Source organism: Cyanistes caeruleus, chromosome 13, assembly GCF_971803275.1.
Source record: "Cyanistes caeruleus chromosome 13, bCyaCae1.hap1.1, whole genome shotgun sequence".
In the NCBI taxonomy this organism is placed as follows: Eukaryota; Metazoa; Chordata; class Aves; order Passeriformes; family Paridae; genus Cyanistes; species Cyanistes caeruleus.
In genome coordinates this window covers 17,948,163-17,960,477 of record NC_141713.1, presented here as the reverse complement: position 1 = coordinate 17,960,477, position 12,315 = coordinate 17,948,163, and the positions used below count along the sequence as shown (strand labels likewise).

General features: G+C 50.6%; 1 protein-coding gene across 10 annotated transcripts in view; it reads right to left on the bottom strand.

Annotated features, from left to right (window-relative positions):
* HMG20A (high mobility group 20A) overlaps positions 1–12,315 on the bottom strand; it is a 177,249-nt gene that overhangs the window by 46,974 nt on the left and 117,960 nt on the right. For 2 of the 10 annotated variants that reach the window (XR_015275893.1, XR_015275894.1), the window contains one exon: positions 2,586–2,788. The exons of the other annotated variants lie outside the window; for them this stretch is intronic. The gene's annotated coding sequence lies outside the window, so the exon portion shown is untranslated. The remainder of the gene's footprint in view (positions 1–2,585; positions 2,789–12,315) is intronic. 10 annotated transcript variants of the gene reach the window in all.

Sequence of the window (12,315 nt, the reverse complement as noted above, 5' to 3'; positions counted from 1 at the left end):
GAGACCTTCAAGAGCCTATCATTCCACGCATCCTATCACAGGCATGGAACACCCTCCTCAGGTTGCTCCAAGCTCCATCTAACCCAGCCTTAAACACTTCCAGGGATGGGGCAGCCACATCTTCTCTGGGCACCTGTGCCATGGCCTCACCAAAATTCTCTCCCTTTTAGTTCATTCAGCAGGGATGTGGGAATTACAAAGTGCAGGAGCTGTAGCTGCTGCACAGTTGTGACAAGTCAAGAAGCACATGAAGCAGCTTACTCAGCTTACCCAGCATCCCAAGAAAAGAGTTTTCAGGATAACCTTTCATTAATAAGTCCTGCTTTGGGCTGCACAGCTCACCTGTGCTGGATGGCAGCAGCCAGCTCCCCAGATCCTTTCTCGTATAACTGAGGGCACAGCATCATATCCTGCGGATCCCCAGAGCATTTCCAAGGGAGAACATGGCCCACCTCACCCAGCATACAGGCACTGCCTGTGTCCTTCTGCCTGCTGATGCCCAAAGATCAGAGGGGATCTGATGCTCTGCAGATCAGAGCTGGGATCAATACCACACTCCTCCTAAAACCAGTGTTGAGGGCAACACTTTGACACGGACTAGAAACAGAAGTAAAACTGACCTCATCGTTTGTCATTTTCCAAGCAAAGGCAGTGAGTAAGGAGCAGACTAGCAGTGCTAAGAGCAAAAGACTAATTTGGTGGGGGCTTTCTATTTTTAATTATTTCACATTTAATATCCATGGTCTTGATCCTACAGAGATTTAAGATTTCTTTTGGCTTACACACTTGCGTAGGGTTGTGTGTGCATTTAAGAAACTGTAGAATCTAAGCCAAACTTTTTACTAAGTACTAGGTAAGCAAATTTGCTCAATAGGAATTTTAATTTGCCATTACCCCTTTAAAAATGTATTTGTTCTCTGCTAAATAGTAATAAATTAGCCCAACAGAAATCATTTATATTTCTTTAGCATTTTGGAAGCATCTCAATACATTTTTACCAACCACAGGAGCCCAATGAAGCTTAATCAACTACCACATGTACATCTCTCAGGGTTTGGTTTGAAGATGGGGTCTTTACAGTAGAAAGCTTGAATTTTTCACTAACTCACTGAAAAAACATATTTATAATTTCAAGTAGGAGGGAAGACACGCAGGAGCTCTGCAAGAAGAGTTTAATCTGGTGAAAGGAAGAATTTTTTTCAGCAGATTTTGTACCCTGCCCACCTACCCACCCTCCCTGCCACTACACATCAGGAAATTCACACATAGCAAGTCCAGTCCTTAAAAGGAGGCTGACACAGCCTCCTGCACACCTAGGCTTTGGCACACAGGTACCAGTGCCTGCCCCTGCACCACACCAGATCATCCCAACTCCTGAGGTGGGTGCTTCTCCCGGTGCAGAGATGCAGTGGGCAAAGCCCAGGCCTGCCTGCAGCCTTGGAGCCGATTTCAACAGACAAGGACCAATCCTGGAGAAATCTGTGTTTCACAAGTACTACAAAGCTTTTTTTGGGGGGAGGCTTGCCTGCATCCCATCTTTGGCATTCCTCCTCTCCACCAAACCCTGCAGCATGTATCACAATTCACTTTGCTCCCAACACCATCCCTGAAGCAACATCACTGCAAGGGCAGGGAGGGGAAAGAACAGCAATGCCTAAAAAGGAATTGAGGTTGACCCAGGGTGGCACAGGAAAAACCACAGTACCTCTCCCCAAAAGAGCCATGCTGTTGTCCCCTCTCCCCACCAGACCGAGCTATTCACTTGAGTGCAGCTGGATAGTAATAAAGGACTTGGTGGAAATAGATTTTTTGTTCTGCTTGGCCGTGGACTGCTGGAGCCAGGGTCATTAGCTATGCACGGCAAACAGGCAGCACTCCCTCATTAGCAGGCCACTCATCCTTTCCAGCCACCTTCATTATTGGTTCAAAGGAGTGTGCCCAGCCATTATTGCCCTCTCCAGAAACTCAGCCTAACTGGCTTAGGGAACGTACAGGTTAAGAGCATGAACAGCTCTGCAGCAGCACAGTTTTGCTAAGTCATGATTTTATGAGTTCAGGGAATTGCATATCCTTGGGTCCTGGAGTCTTCGGCACTACACTTAACCTCACTTTCTGCATCAACTGAAGGGGACAGGATGCTTCTAATCCTCATGGCTGCAGGGGGAAAGAGTGGCCCTTAAAGGACTGCAAGCCAGATAGAACAAGCTTACAAGTTTTTTTTCTCTTTATTCTTTGAATTTGCAGGCTATTTCCCAGTGAAGAGGTGGTAATATAACTTCCACAAACATGGAAAAAAAAGGCATGTTTGCTCTGAGTTGAGGAAGTAGCCAGCCCCAGAGCCCACTGCCCTGGGCAGTGAAGCTCTCTTTGTCCTCTGAACCCACAGCACAGGCAGAGCCCCCCAGGGCCAGGGAACCTCTGTCCCCAGGCACCAGCCAGAACCTGCAGCCCCCAGCCCACACAGGGCTGGTATCACCCCATCCATCATCACAATCCAACTCAAGAGAGAGGGGAGGAACAAGGAGAGCTAGGAGAGCCCCTTCTCCAACTACAACCACCACCAAAACACACCCAGCAAAGTGTACCTTCAGTTCCTGAGCTGTTCTTGTTCAAATGATCAAACAGCCATACTTCTTCTGAGGCTTTTGCAGAGTTTTCTCTCCTCTGAAGCAACACATCAGAACGGTTCCCCCAGTTCCTCCTTCCTTCTGGTCAGCCTGGTCCGTTACCTCGTTAGGAGTTCCAGGTGCAGCAATGCTCACCTGCTGAAAGTCCCTATTGGTGTCACCTGTTAGCAATTACCAGGGATGAGTCAGGGACATTACAGGGGGACTTCCCCCACCATGGCCTTGCTACCACCTCAAACTTGGGCCCTAACACATCTCAGCTGCCCACTCCTTTCCAAGTCTCTTGAAACACTGACTGGATTTCAACGTTGCAGCCCAGTTTCCTGGGGCCTGTACTTTACCCAGACATTTGCCTTGGTGTTTTGTTGTAGTGCATCAAAAAATCATGGTACATCCCAAGGGTAAAAGTCACCTCCGGTCTGTGTGATGTTAGTTCCTACCTGAGAACCTTTTCCCTTTCCCCTGTCCCATTGGCTGTAACTTCCCTGTATCCCCCGATCACCCCCGCCCCTTAGTGTAAGAGATCAGACCTAGGGCATTTCGGTCTCTCTCTTGCCCCGGATGAACGACATGCAATAAACCCGGGATTATTCCAAGCAAATTTGGGCCTCCTGTGTCTAGATACTTTTAGTCCCTGTTGTATCCACTCCAGGACCTCTCCCCAGCCCGTGTTCAGTGAAGAGCAGGACTCTCACCACAGGGGGTAGCACAGAGGGGTCCCCCGGGAGCGGATTGCGACAGTGTTTGTTAGGGGTTAGGATTTTTCCTTTTGTTTCTTTCTCTCACTGAATTTTGTCCCATTTGTTGCTAAGAGACAATAACGACCAGTACTTAGGAGAGAGAAAAGTTGCACCTCTCAAGGAGGAGGAGTGTACCTGGCTGCACTTATCTGAGGGGCAGAGATAGGCGAGATTTGGCTGGGGGAAGTGGATCGGGTGCAGCTCCCCGCTCTCGCTCTCTCGGTGTCGGAGGGGAAGCCGGCTGCGCTCACTGTGGGGAGAGTTCGCCAGCGCTGCGAGGCTCCGTCTCCTGCTGCCTTCTCCTTCCCGGAGCCAAGCTGTGCTCGTGGGAGCGGCTGTTGCACTGGAGCCTTATCAACACCCGACCTCAGCTAAAAAAGGACCCTTCACCGTCTGCTCGGGTGTCTCAAGGGAAAGCCCTGGATCCCGGGCCCTCTCCTCCTCCAGGGGAGTCTCTCCCGGCCGTGCTCGGGAGCCAGGCCGCGGCTGCCGGGGCCCGCCGTCTCGCTGCCACTGCTCCGGGTTTTTGCTACACTGTAGCCGCACACCGCCCGCCTGCCGGGACAGCCCGCGGCTCCTGGCACAAGTGGCCGGTTTCTGCTGCCTCTTGCTGGCCGCCCGGCCGAGCCCGCCCTGCCGTTCCAGCCGCCGCTCCGAGCTTCCTGCGCCATCACCGCGTGAGGGAGACGCGGCCGGGCCCGCGGCGACGGCGCCCCCTGGCGGGCGGGCCCGCGGCGACGGCGCCCCCTGGCGGCTGTGGCGGGAGCTGCAGCGAGGGGGAGGCGCGGGCAGAGCGGGCCGGACTCGCTGGGCTTTGTGTCCTTGTGCGGGGCCGGCACCGCTGTGCCTGTCCGGCTGTCCGTCTGTCCGCCTGTCCGCCTGTCCGTCTGTCCGTCTGTCCGCCTGTCCGCCTGTCCGCCTGTCCGTCTGTCCGCCTGTCCGCCTGTCCGCTACGTGCACACACCGGGAAACAACTGCCCTTCCTTTCCCCACAGCTTTGCCCGAAAACCCCTTAATTTCCAAGTTACAATCATTGGGAGGGAAGGGGTGATATTCTCCATTCCAAGGGAGGCTCCAGCTTCCCTTGGCAGACACCTGTCTCTCAAACCAAGACAGTGTTAGGGGTCTATACAAGCCCAGGCTGATCTGCTGAGAACTCAAGCAGACTGAAATAGATGGGAGAACTAGCACTGCCAAGCTCACCTTGCAGCCTATTTCCTTCTTGCATCGTTCTGATAAAATTCCCTGTAAACTGCTAGAAGAAATATAATATTTTACATTGACATATGATGCAGAGGAGGGTGTTTAGGGATTTTTTGATAGTAATGGCCACAAAAGCTTCCCCTGGCTTCTTGCAATAGCTGTATTCTCATTATCATTCTCTAGATAGAGACCAATATATAATACAGGCCTTGTCCATCTTTCAAGAGCAGATCAGAATTTTTTTGTCAACAATTGCTTACGACCAAAATAAAATAATCAATTGTATTAATTTAAATCAACACATGTCAGAAAATACTAATATCACACAGTCTGGTCAATTGCTTTTCCATTTAAAAAATGAAACAAAGCATTTTAGCATTAGAGAAGTCTAAAATGCCTTGTTCAAAATTATTTTTCCAAACAAAATCATTTGGTTTGTATTTTAAAAATACTGGCAAGCTGCAAAGGCTGAAATAGAAATGATATGTTTAATTTTGGAAGAACATATGCTTCATCAGAATTTTTAACATTCATTTCGGAGTCAAGAGAAAAACTGACGCCACAGACTTTCCTGTCAAAAGGAAAACTCACTTTTTCGCTAGTCCTAATATTTATCATTTCTGCTCAGTGCTAACAAAATGCAGAAATACTTTTCGCTGTGTGAATGAGGGGAGCTCTGTTCCAGAGCTGCCATGTTCAGCCCAGAGGCGGCTGCACTTCAGCCCCCCGTGAATCGCTCATTCCATAGAAAGGCTGTGGCTCTGGAGGTGACAGCAGCCCCCTGTCACGACTGGCCAGAGCAGCAGCAATAGATCAGCATTGCTGTCACACTGCTGTCAGTGCCTGGCCCTTGGCAAAGCGATGGATCTGCTGGGGCTGAATTAATTGAATCCCAATCCTACAGGCATCCTCCAGAGACAGGAGCTGGACACAGCTACCCATGCCTTGGGCACAGGAGCGCTGCTTTTGTTCGAAAGCACCTCTTTCCCAGAATATGTTTAAAAGTGATGAGCAATTGGCAGGTAAACAAGTAACTGACAGCTTGGTTACGCATTGTAATTTAAATCTGGGGTTAGCACATCTCTCCTTTCACACAGACCAGGGAATGGGGACGCGAAGGCCTGGATGGGTTTGAAGCTGCTCTGCAGTGACAGGAAAAGAGCAAGCAGCAGGAGCACATGTCCTTCCTATCTCCCCTCCAAAATACAGTCCCTGGAATACACTGGCAAAACCAGCTCTGGCTGCTGTGTACCACAAGATTCTTCAGCCTGGAAAAGCACCAGTGGGTTAGTCCCTGCCTACCGAAGCAGGAGGCACCCACCAACCTCCCACAGGCAGGGGAAGGAGAAGGGGATGCCTCTGCCAGAGGAGATAACAAAATCTATGCCTGATTCTGTACAAGCAGGTCCAGCTTTCTCACCAGAGAAGAGGTAACGAGTGTGCTGTTCATGTTCCAGTGAGCACCAGAGTTAAAGGGCTTTTTGGAAAAGGCATGTAGAATGCTTAAAATGAAGCATGGATATGAAATCCATCCCCATGCCTATGATGATCTTGTTGATGATGAAAATGCTAAGTTAATAGAACCATCAAATTGTTTGGGTTGGAAGGGACCTTAAAGATCATCCAGTTCCACCCCCCTGCCATGGGCAGGGGCACCTTCTACTAGACCAGGTTGCTCCAAGCTCACTCCAGCTTGACCTTGAAGTTGTTGCAGGACAGAGGGGTGGGTTAGTGTGCAATCTTCACCCCCTCTTTCAAGGGCTCCTGCCTCAAAGAAGTGTGTTTGAAGTGTGGGCCCTGCAGAAAGGGGCAGCTCCTTCCAGAAAAAGAGGGGTGTACAGTCACCTCATAGTCTAATTAATCACCTAATATAGACACCTAATAACAACCAGAGTTGATTCACAAGAGCTTGGCATGTACACCGCTTTCCTCACACCCCAACAGGCTGCAGGGCAGGAAAGGACTGACAGTGTTTGTCTCCAGCGATATTTGCAATTTTCCCTTTTCCTACCATCTCAGAGAAGAGCCACGTTCCAATCCTTATACAACCATCCCCAAGCAGTGCCTACGGAGACCTGAGCATTTCTGTCTCTTTTGGTAGTGCCTGTGTCCCTCAGAAAGACAAAATGCCCCCAGCACAAAGTGGGCTCTGCAGCAGAGGCAGGAGCTTTGCTCCCAGCAGCTGGTGGCAGACACCAGCCCCTGAAATTCCAAGGCTGTCTGCAGGCACAGGCACTCACACGCCTCAGAGCAGTGGGGGTCCCCCAAACACCCATGCATTAGCCTGTCTCAGGGGACAAACAGCTCCTGAGTCACTGCACAGCCTTCAAACACGGTCTTTGTGCGCTGGCTTATAAAACGATGGGGAAAGAAGTCTTGAAAACATTGATTTTTTTCATCTTTTAGTGAGGTGGCATGGGAAGGGGTGGGGATCATGTGTCTCAGTGGTGGAGCAATTCACGAGGCCCACAAGCTTCCCTGAAAGGAGGCAAGGCAGCCCTAGAGAGATCAATCGCAATTTTATCTACCCTTTTCAAGTTCTCATTTCTTTTTATCCCATACTGCCAGATAAAAATCTCTGCCTCAAACATGGGTAAGGAGATAGAGCTTTATTATACCATTCCAAAAACATTAGATGCTGTAGGCTTCACCCTTTTATGAGTTCACTTTGCTGGCACTTTCCTCTCTGCCCCCCCAAAATCTCTTCCCTTTAATATTTTTTCTCTCCAAATCAGAACAACAGGCACAAAACTAATTATGTGATATTTCAGATCCATGTTGTGTTAATGGCACCCGATCGCGTGTGACATTTCCGACTTGTTAGACTATTATTCTCGCTTATTGTTATCTCTGCTGCTCTGAATACTGGCTCAGGGCTTTATATCCCCCCCATGCACCAGGCTCTCATCCCCCCCCTTCCCTCTCTTGTTCTCATTTATCAGTGTGTGAGGATCTGTGGAATATTAAACTGGGCCATGCTGGATTGCTCACTCTGCTCATTGTGGGCAGTGGTGGAAAGGAAGGTAGAGATGGCAGAGCAGAGAAAGTAGGGAAAAGCAAATGCCAGAGGGGATTTGTGAGGAGAAGACACCATAGTCAGCCCAGAGGAATCAGTGACTTTAGGCTGAGTTGTGTAAGGCTGTGAGATGTCCATTCCTCAGGTGACCTTCCACTGATGGCTGCCCACATCACCTGCCTTGTATTCTCTAAGGGTGGACAGGAATCCATAGAAGACCCTTCTGATGTGGCTTCATCTCCCACAGGCCTTGCTTGAAGATACAAAATAGTTTCTCCTGCTTAGACCTGTGGGTGGGGCTGTAGGCAGCAGGGGCAGCAAACTGACCCTGCCCTTGAGCCCCTGGGCTGCGTCTCAGAGTGACAGCTGGTGGGACATATCCCACCTACAGCCTCTGTTGCTGACCAGAATCCCAGAGAGGGCCTTTAACTCTGGGCACAGAGATGGAGACCAAGACCCAGAGGCACCAAGAGCCCAATGAACATCAGCTGATTTGCAGCTGCAGCACAAGATAGAACAAATGGCAGGAGCTAATTGAGGGGTGCTGCTGCCTCCACACGCCTACCAGGTAAATATCTGTGATACCACCTCAGAGACTGGACTTCTCAAGGGAATATCATGGTGCAGCTGCAGCCCCTTTAGGGCCAGTTCGTGATCCCAGGGGTTCAGGGGAACATTCACTCATTACACATAGTTCTAGCTGCTCCTTCACCTGCCTGCAGAGCTCCCATATCCTGAGGACTGCTGAAGGTACTGGCCTGAATGCTGCCATCCTTTTGTTTCACTTCCTGACTGATGGTGCTCCTGGGTCTCTTTAGTCACACAAACACGGCAGCTGATTTGTCTCCACGCAGCACTCAGTGAGATGGCAGCTGCCAAGTTCTTCCTGCTGATACAGGCAGTGTGATCATGCCAGCACTGAGACTACAGGGAAAAGACTGAGAGGGTCCTCTTGCCTCCACTGCTGTTTGCTGAGGCTTCTCAGCGTGCCACAAATCGCTCTTCCCATCCAAATTCCCCCTCTCCCTTCCAACCCCACCCTTGCTCCTGCTCCATATGTGGCAACCCTGTGTGGCCAGTGAGCAGCACTCCAGACAAAGCCCTCATTCCTGGCTCCAACCAGTAGGTCCATGAAACTCCTTCTACCCTGTGAAACTGTGTCAGGAGAGATCTATATTGGTAACTAAGCCAGGGCCAGAGCCCAGGCTTCAGACACTGTCACAGCCATCCAAGCCATGCTTCCCTAGCCCATTCCAGCCAGCACTATCCCAGAGGATCCTGGACACAGTTCAGGGGACGGCATGAGCCAGGGACTGTCACCAGTGAACAGCATAGGAGAGGCCAGAGTTTCGTTGTATCAGCACAAACCACATCACACCCCCTCAGGACCAGACTGGATCCTGGCTCGTTACATTTACTAGAATAGATACAGCCTTGGTACAAATGAGTTTTAGAGAGGATTCTTTGCCAGGAATATAATCTCCAGTTTTGTTCCTCTAGGGCTCAATCCAAGGAGAGTTTGCAATCATGTACTGTTCCCTCTGTGCCAAGGAGCTGGGAGGGAGGGTGCAATACCAAAACCTGAACATTTGAGCTAAACTGCTTTATTCTGAGTCTCTGTCTTGGTTAAAGCCCCATCCAACTCTAATGCCACTGGCACGGCTGGAAGTCACCTGGACTTCCCACCATGGGAACCCTTACAAAGGCCATTAGAGGCCACAGACACAGGCAGGGCTCTGTTGCCAGACAAGACTCAGTTGTCCCTCTGAGTCTGTAGGTTGGCAGCTATTTAGCAGACACACATGGAGACCTGAAATAAACTTCAGCTGGGAATAGGCTGCTTCCAGTATCATCTGCAGGGATCTGCTGCAGAAACAGCTTGGCAAGCGCTGCTCATGGGACCAGTGCTGTGCCACTGCGTTGTGCACTCGGAGGCCCCAGGCAAGCAGCAATTTGTGGGATTTCTGCACAACAATTCCTGTCCAGAGACACTTTGTCAGCCCTCCTGGTTCATAACTCACTGAAACTCTCCCTTTGAGCAGCTCCAGGTCCAGCTCCAATTGCATTCTCATGGGGTCTTTACTCCTGTCTTGAAAAGAAGGACTAGGAGACAAAAAAGCAGACAAGCTGTCTCACTGCATCCCCAGCCCCTTCACAGTGGGGTCTGTTGCCCTCCTGCTCCAGCACCTGGCACCTCCTGGCCAAACCCCCATCTGTGCTCTCTGCCTGCTCCCAGACCCCTGTGCACCATGCCCTGGTCTCCATGTCACTGTTCCTCCCTGGAACAGCTGCAGCACAATATGCTCCACAGCTTGTCAAGGGGGATGGGAGGAGGAGCAGCAAGATATAAATAAATGAAACAAAATAAAATACATCTCACTTAATCCTTTTATCACTGTACTTCTTTCAGTCATTTACAGAGATAATAATCACCCAGACTCTGCAGGAAGCACTGATGGAAGCAAGCAGGGAAATCTCGTGGTAGCACCCTGCTCTCTCATCTGCTGTTACCTGGGCATTGAGGCAAGAAAACAAATCTTTATGGAGGGGGGCCCGAGAGTTAGTCCTGGGCTGGCTGGCAGGTGAGCAGGATTGAGGTCAACAGCGGAAAAGGGAAAAAAATGGGAAGCAGAAGAGAATCAGAAGCAAAGCTATAGAAGGAGGGGAAATGCAAAGAGACGGAGCAAGCTGAAACAGCACACTGGCATCAAGGAACAGAGTGAGAGAGGGGAGAGATGATAGAGCAGATATCACTTTAAAGCCTATCAGTAAAATGCTGCTTTCCTTGGAGGTGGACCATAGGTGAAACCACTGCTCCATGCCAGAGTCTGGAAGGCCTGCTCATGGCTCCAGCCTGCTCTGTCCCAGGGTATAGGAATGGATGCCCTGATATGCCCCCAGCAGGGCCAGCACTCCTTGGAGATGGACCAGGCATCCTGATGGCCACCAGGATCCGCTGCATTCAGCAAGGAAGTGGGAGAGAAGAATGTCCCTCTGGGCAGGGCGAGAGAATCACAGCAGGTTCCTCCTGGGGAAAATGGGCTTTGAGCTGGCCTAAAGCCACCCAATCATGTCAGCAGGAAGAGCTCAGAATGTCACCTCTTAGCACGGGGTGACTCAAGTGCTCCCACATAAAATGGCAGCTGTCTCTTCCAGTAAACAGATGCCTTTGTGGCTTTAAAGGGCAGTGGATCAAGGTCATCTTCTCCCGAGGTTTAGCCATCTCTTTCCCTTCCCTTCAGGTTTGCTAATATGGTACATCAGTCAGCTGGCTCTTCAACACATCTCTTCCAGTCACATCGATTCACACATTGATTTGTTTAAGTGCAACACCAAAAGCAATCCCATTCTCCATGTGTTCTTCCCACCTTGGGGAGTCCCTGGCAGACCCCAAAGTGCCTGTCCTCATGAAGAGCCCCCACCCTCTGGGCACCAGCCAGGCCTGCAACCTGCAGCACCCAGGAGAAAGGACTCTCCATCCAGGAAGCATCAGGTACCTCTGGGTGTGATTTTTAATTTCCCACAATACTGAGATCTACAGTGCAATACCAGGAAAACAAGTTATTATCTGCCTTGGCTTTATCCTGCCATGAACTGTCACCACGGGAAGGCTTAGGGAGGTGTGTGTACAAGGACTGCTCATGCTTTGAAGGAAGATTCCTGTATGCAGATCACTGGCTCCTTCCCAGGCTTCCCAAGCATCAGTTGGACTCTGGGGAAGCTGCCTCTGGCTTCTCTCCAAGGGGAAAACCTTCCTGGAAGGGTCAGCTGAGACTTCCCAGGCAAACGTGGGTTTCAGCCTCTTCACTTCCTTCTGGGCTCTTCCATGACCCCAGTCAACTGCAAGTGTGAGGAGCAGCGGCCCCTCCACATGTCCTGAACAGATCTTTGTGCACTGAGAGTGTTTTCTAAGCAAAAAATGCCAGTGTTTCCTTCTGCCTGTCCCCACAGAGAGGCAGTGCCCCAGGAGAGTGACAGGGGAAAACAGAGCTGCTTATTCCAAGGTACTCCTACATGGGAGCATTGTCAGTGCTGAGAACATCCTATGGAACCAAAGAACAGCTAAAAACAAAGCAAAAAACAAATCCCAAGAGAGCAGCTTTCCTTCTCTTGACAAGGATGTTTCGCTGATCACCAAATGTCACCTCTGCCTCAGCCCTCAGGTCCCTTGGGCTCCTGATTTTATTCCCTAGCTTGGTGAGCAGGCTGTACAGGGGGCTGTGGGGAGGAGGTGACAGGGGAAGGCTGTTCTGGCTGGCTCTGTCCCCTGCCCAGCACACTGCCTGCCCTGGCTTTAGGTCCCATGCCAGGGGAGTGACACACAGCCGTGCTGTGCTTCCCCCATGCATTTCCAGGGGACCCTCATAAAATCTGACCTTCATGCTATAAACCTGTGACTGATTGCTGAGTAAGTTATTCCTCCTGGGTGATTTAGCAGGGACTGTCCACAGAGCTGCAGTTTGTCTGGATTAGAAGAAGAATTCATCAGGCAGCAGCATGGCCCACCTGCCTGTCTGCTCTCATTCCCATCTCCATGGCCATTCCCTGCTCGATGCCCCCAGCAGTCCCACCCTCTTTCTCCCCAAACAGCCCTGAGCTGTGAGGAGAGAGAGAAGTCAAGCAGGGAAAGAGGTGCTGGGGCTGCCTCTGCTCTTTCCCTGTCATAAAGCTCTCAGGGCCAGCTCTGCAGTCAGGGGAATATTATCTCTCCATGCTGCTGTTAATCTCT